The 6,011-nt window shown below is 45.1% G+C and overlaps 1 pseudogene; it reads left to right on the top strand.

Moving 5' to 3' along the window:
• Nucleotides 1-3,492: 3,492 nt before the first annotated feature.
• LOC128067009 (nucleolar RNA helicase 2-like) lies at nucleotides 3,493-5,608 on the top strand (annotated as a pseudogene).
• Nucleotides 5,609-6,011: the final 403 nt, after the last annotated feature.

Below are 6,011 nucleotides of genomic sequence, written 5' to 3' on the forward strand. Positions count from 1 at the left end.
TGTTATGTTGAAGCCCAGTCTATTTGCAGTTTTGTCTTTGTCCACAGTGTACAATGGACTGATTCAGCTATGACACATATATTATGGGCTTTAGTACTTTTTACTGATTATTTTGCCACACAGTTTATTGAACAAGGTCGAATAAAGTACTCTGTGCTGAACATCAGATCCCTGTGGAACATTTATTAGAGGTATAGTTTCCTTGTACATGTGCAAGAAACGAAGGAAGGAGATAGTCCTTGTGGGTGTTCTGTTACAGCTACAGATTTCTTGGTATATGATAGAGATAAATATTCCTCTAGATGCGTGCACAGAAGGAAGGATGGAAGGTGGAAAATAATCCTTTTTGCTTAGCTAATACCAATACATATTTCCGCGGGTATGTTAGAAACCCTGGAGAAGGAGATGGCAACCCATCCCAGTATACTTGCCTGGGTAACACCATGGGCAGAGGAAGCTGGCAGGCTACCATTCAAGGAGTTTGGAAACTTCCTGACATGCCTTAGCGACCAAACAACAATGTTAGAGATACACATTTCAGCGCATGTGTGGAAGGAAGGAAGGAGATAATTCTTGTGTATAATCCATTACAGACACAGATTTCTGTGTATACAGTAGTCACAACCTCCTAATTCATCCCTGGAACTTTCTCTCTTTTTTTTTTTTTTGGAATATTTGTGTTTTCATTCCAATTCCAAAGAAAGGAAATGCAAAAGAATGCTCAAACTACCGCACAACTGCACTCATCTCACATGCTAGTAAAGTAATGCTCAAAATTCTCCAAGCCAGGCTTCAGCAATCTGTGAACCGTGAACTCCCTGATGTTCAAGCTGGTTTTAGAAAAGGCAGAGGAACCAGAGATCAAATTGCCCACATCCGCCGGATCATGGAAAAAGCAAGAGAGTTCCAGAAAAACATCTATTTCTGCTTTATTGACTATGCCAAAGCCTTTGACTGTGTGGATCACAATAAACTGTGGAAAATTCTGAAAGAGATGGGAATACCAGACCACCTAACCTGCCTCTTGACAAATCTGTATGCAGGTCAGGAAGCAACAGTTAGAACTGGACATGGAACAACAGACTGGTTCCAAACGGAAAGGAGTACGTCAAGGCTGTATATTGTCACCCTGATTATTTAACTTCTATGCAGAGTACATCATGAGAAACGCTGGGCTGGAAGAAACACAAGCTGGAATCAAGATTGCCAGGAGAAGTATCAATAACCTCAGATATGCAGATGACACCACCCTTATGGCAGAAAGTGAAGAGGAGCTAAAAAGCCCCTTGATGAAAGTGATAGAGGAGAATGAAAAAGTTGGCTTAAAGCTCAACATTCAGAAAGCTAAGATCATGGCATCTGGTCCCATCACTTCATGGGAAATAGATGGGGAAACAGTGGAAACAGTGTCCGACTTTATTTTTTTGTGCTCCAAAATCACTGCAGATGGTGATTGCAGCCATGAAATTAAAAGACGTTTACTCCTTGGAAGAAAAGTTATGACTAACCTAGACAGCATATTGAAAAGCAGAGACATTACTTTGCCAACAAAGGTCCATCTAGTCAAGGCTATGGTTTTTCCAGTGGTCATGTATGGATGTGAGAGTTGGACTATGAAGAAGGGTGAGTGCCGAAGAATTGATGGTTTTGAACTGTGGTGTTGGAGAAGACTCTTGAGAGTCCCTTGGACTGCAAGGAGATCCAACCAGTCCATTCTGAAGGAGATCAGTCCTGGGATTTCTTTGGAAGGACTGATGTTGAAGCTGAAACTCCAGTACTTTGGCCACCTCATGCGAAGAGTTGACTCATTGGAAAAGACTCTGATGCTGGGAGGGATTGGGGGCAGGAGAAGGGGACGACCGAGGATGAGATGGCTGGATGGCATCACGGACTCGATGGACGTGAGTCTGAGTGAACTCCGAGAGTTGGTGATGGACAGGGAGGCCTGGCGTGCTGCAATTCATGGGGTGGCAAAGAGTCGGACACGACTGAGCAACTGAACTGACTGAACTGAACTGAACTGTGTTTGAATCTCAGTCTCGTTTTATGATGCAGGTTATTTCCTCTGTATCTCTTTTGTTCAATTTCGCCCTCCAGGCGCATCATCTGCTATTCTGTCTTCCTCTGTTGCTGACTTCACTGAGTGTATTTTCCTCTGAGGTCCATGCTTGTGGGGACCATTGGCATAATTTCATAATTTTATTGGTGATATTTGAAGTCTGAGTAATAGCCCCTTGTATATATGTACAACATTTCCTTAAGATTTAATTTGTCAGTGGACCTTTTCTTGGGTCTGTGTCTTGGCAGTTGGAGGTACCACTGCAGGGAAGGTTGGGGTTCATGTGTCATTTTGAGTGATGATTTTTTTTTTGTGTAATATAGGCCCAGGTGTGAGTATTAGAATCCTAGTTCTAATTTAGTTCTCTTGACCTGTTTGTTCTGCCCTGTGCAGGCTGTCCCTTCAAGAGATTTGCCAATGTCTGTTCCCAGGGAACATGAAGGGGGTTTCCGTCATCTCCTGGCTCTCTTCTCCACGTACTGCTTGCAGACTGTGAGGATGGCCATTCTGTCAAATGGGATTTGATTTCTTGTTGTCATTTTGATCAGTGTCACTCCGGTAATATTTCAGGATGCTGAGCATCTTGGCCTGTGGCCATTTGGGTTCTTTTTCTCTCTTTTCTTTCTTTCCTTCCTTAAAGGATGTGAGGAATATTGACCTTTGAAATTGGCTCCTTGAACATAGGTTGTGTTTGGCATTCAAATTTCTGCAATACCTGCGTCAGGACCTTTTTTGAGGGCAGCTGTCTTTAACTGCCCCACAGGCCTTTTGAATTGGAGGTGCCAGTCAGCGCTGGTGGGCAAGTGTAGTCGTAGGAAATGTCCACAAGGTGGCAGCACTTATTCATGCTCAACTGGTTGCACCTGCACCCAGAGCCTTAGGGAAAGTCGGCTTCCTGGGCTGTGAATTAGGGTGGAATGTGGCTGAGTAAACACCCAAGGACTTGAGTCTCCCTACTTCTTCCCCCTAAAGCTTCACCCCTCCCCTTCTGATTCATGCCTTCCTTGGGCACCGCTCCCTGCTGAGGTGCCTAGGAGGCTGCACTCTCAGGAAGGACAGGGGACCCCAGCACCGGAGACCTCGATACTTGGTGACTTTACCCTGTATCCAGAGTCAGGCCACCATTCCTGGGGTTCACTAGGGAGTCTGGCCCCAGCCAGAGAAAACCAGACAGTACAGGCTTAAGAGGAGCTTCAGTGCAGGGCACCCTGCGCGGCTGTGTGGGCCCCACCCCCAGCCCTGGGACTGAGTCTACTCAGGGTCCAGGGAGGGGATAGCAAGTCACAGAGGTCGAGGGCATAAACTAACACTATATTTCTTTCCTTTTATTTTGTCTCATGCCAGTGCTATGTTGAAGTCTAGTCAATTTGCAGTTTTGTGCTTGTCCTCAGTGAGCAACTGAGACTGGTCGGCCTATACAGCTTGTGTGAGTGATGCCAGGGAAGCTTCGTAGTGACGCAGATTTGGAGTCAGATGCAGCCGTGGCAGAAGTGGAGGTTCCCCAAAAGCAAAATGAGAAGAAAGGTTAAAAAGAGAAGCCAAAATCTAGTAAGACTGAAGAGGAAGCAGAAGAAAAGGAAGAAATGATTTCTCCCAAAGCTAAAAAGGTTAAAAAGAAAGGAGAGCCTTCTGAGGTTGACGTGAATTCTCCTAAATCTAAAAAGTCAAAAAAGAGGAGCCATCCTAAGATGGCATTATTTCTCCTAAAACCAAAGTTCAAAAAAATCAAAGGAGGCCTGTGAAAAGACAGTTGTTCCTCTTAAAACCAAAAAAGTGATAAAAAAATGAAGAGCCTTCTGAGGAAGAATTGGGTGCACCTAAGCCCAAAAAGATGAAGGAAGAAAAAGAAATAAATGGAGAAATTTGAGAGAAAAGCCCCAACCTCAAGAATGGATTCCCTGATTCTGGACCTGACTCCAACTCCAAGGAAGCTGCCAGTGAAGAAAACAGTGAGTTAGACAGGGAATGACTGTGGAGCAAAAAGAAGGCGCTTTCTCTAATTTTCCCATATCTGAAGAAACTGTTAAACTTCTCAAAGCCTGTGGGGTGACCTTCCTGGTTCTTATACAAGCAAAGACGTTTCACTATGTCTATACTGAGAAGGATTTGATTGTACAGGTGTGGACAGGAACTGGAAAGACATTCTTCTTTGCTATCCCTTTGGTTGAGAAATTTCTTGGAGAACTGCAAGACTGGAAGAGAGGTCATGCCCCTCAGGTACTGGTTCTTGCACTCACAAGGGAGTTGGCAAGTCAAGTAAGCAGAGACTTCAGTGACATCACAAAAAATCTGGCAGTGGCTTGTTTTTACCGAGAAATGTCATGTCAAAGACCACTTGCAGAATGGCAAGCTAGATCTCACCAAACTTAAGCATGTTATCCTGGATGAAGTTGACCAGATGTTGGATATGGGCTTTCCTGATCAAGCGGAAGAGATTTTATGTGTGACATACAAGAAAGATTCAGAAGACGATCCCCAAACATTGCTTTTTTCTGCAACTTGCCCCTATTGGGTGTATAATGTTGCTACAAAATACATGAAATCTACATACGAACAAGTGGGCCTGACTGGTAAAAGGACGCAGAAAACGGCAGTAACTCTAGAGCATCTGGCTATCAAGTGCCATGGGACTCAGAGGACAGCAGTTACTGGAGACGTGAGCTGCGTGTACAGTGGTTATCAAGGGCACACTAGCATATTTTGTGAAATGAAGAAAGAAGTCCAGGAGTTGTCACAGAATGTGGCTGTAAGACAGGATGTCCAGTCATTACACGGAGACATTCCACAGAAGCAAAGGGAAATCACCCTGAAAGGTTTTCGAAATGGTGATTTTGGAGTTTTGGTTGCAACCAATGTTCCTGCACATGGGTTAGACATCCCCAAGGTCGATCTGGTTGTTCAAAGTTCTCCACCAAAGCATGTGCAATCCTACATTCATCGTTATGGGTGAACAGGTAGAGCCGAGAGGACCGGGGTTTGCATCTGCTTTTACCAGCACAAAGAATACCAGTCAGCCCAAGTGGAGCAAAAAGCGGGAATTAAATTTAAACAAATAGCTGTTCCTTCTGCAACAGAGATAATAAAAGCTTCTAGCAAAGATGCCATCAGGCTCCTGGACTCGGTGCCTCCCACTGCGACTGGTCACTTCAAGCGGTCAGCCGAGCAGCTGGTTGCGGAGAGGGCGCTGCGGAAGCCCTGGCTGCGGCCCTGGCCCGCCTTTCCGGGGCCGCGTCGGTAGACCAGCGCTCCTTGATCAACTCCGAAGCGGGCTCTGTGACCATGACCTTGTGGTGCTCAGTTGAAATGCCAAACATTAGCTATGCTTGGAAAGAACTTAAAAGGCAGCTGGGTGAGGATATTGATTCCAAAGTGAAGGGAATGGTCTTTCTCAAAGGAAAGCAGGGTGTTTGCTGTGATATCCCTACTGCATCAGTAACAGAAGTACAGGAAAACTGGCATGATTCACGGCACTGGCCGCTTTCTGTGGCCACAGAGCAACCAGAGCTAGAAGGTCCACGGGAAGGATATCGCAACTTCCGAGGACAGTGAGAAGGCCATCGAGGCTTCAGGGGAGAGTGCGAGGGCAACCGAGGTGTCAGGGGACAGCAGGAAAGCAGTAGAAGCTTCAGGGGACAGCGATCAGGAGGTGGCAACAAAAGTAACAGGTTCCAAAACAAAGGCCAGAAGCAGAGTTTTAATGAAGCATTTGGACAGCAATTTGAAGTAGAGGATTTATTTGGCAAAAACAGAACTACGCTCAGCAACGTGGAACAGCATTATTATCAGCAACATTATTTTTCATACAAAGTTGAAAGCACATTGTATTTCCTTCCTGACCGCTTGCCCAGTCCCCATGTCTTCGAGAGAGAAAAGCTTCATCTAAATTATTTCATCTGATTGATGACTGTCATTTATAACTTTATTGCTACTTGTGTCTAGGGTATTCCTTTGG

Source organism: Budorcas taxicolor, chromosome 21, assembly GCF_023091745.1.
Source record: "Budorcas taxicolor isolate Tak-1 chromosome 21, Takin1.1, whole genome shotgun sequence".
NCBI lineage: Eukaryota > Metazoa > Chordata > Mammalia > Artiodactyla > Bovidae > Budorcas > Budorcas taxicolor.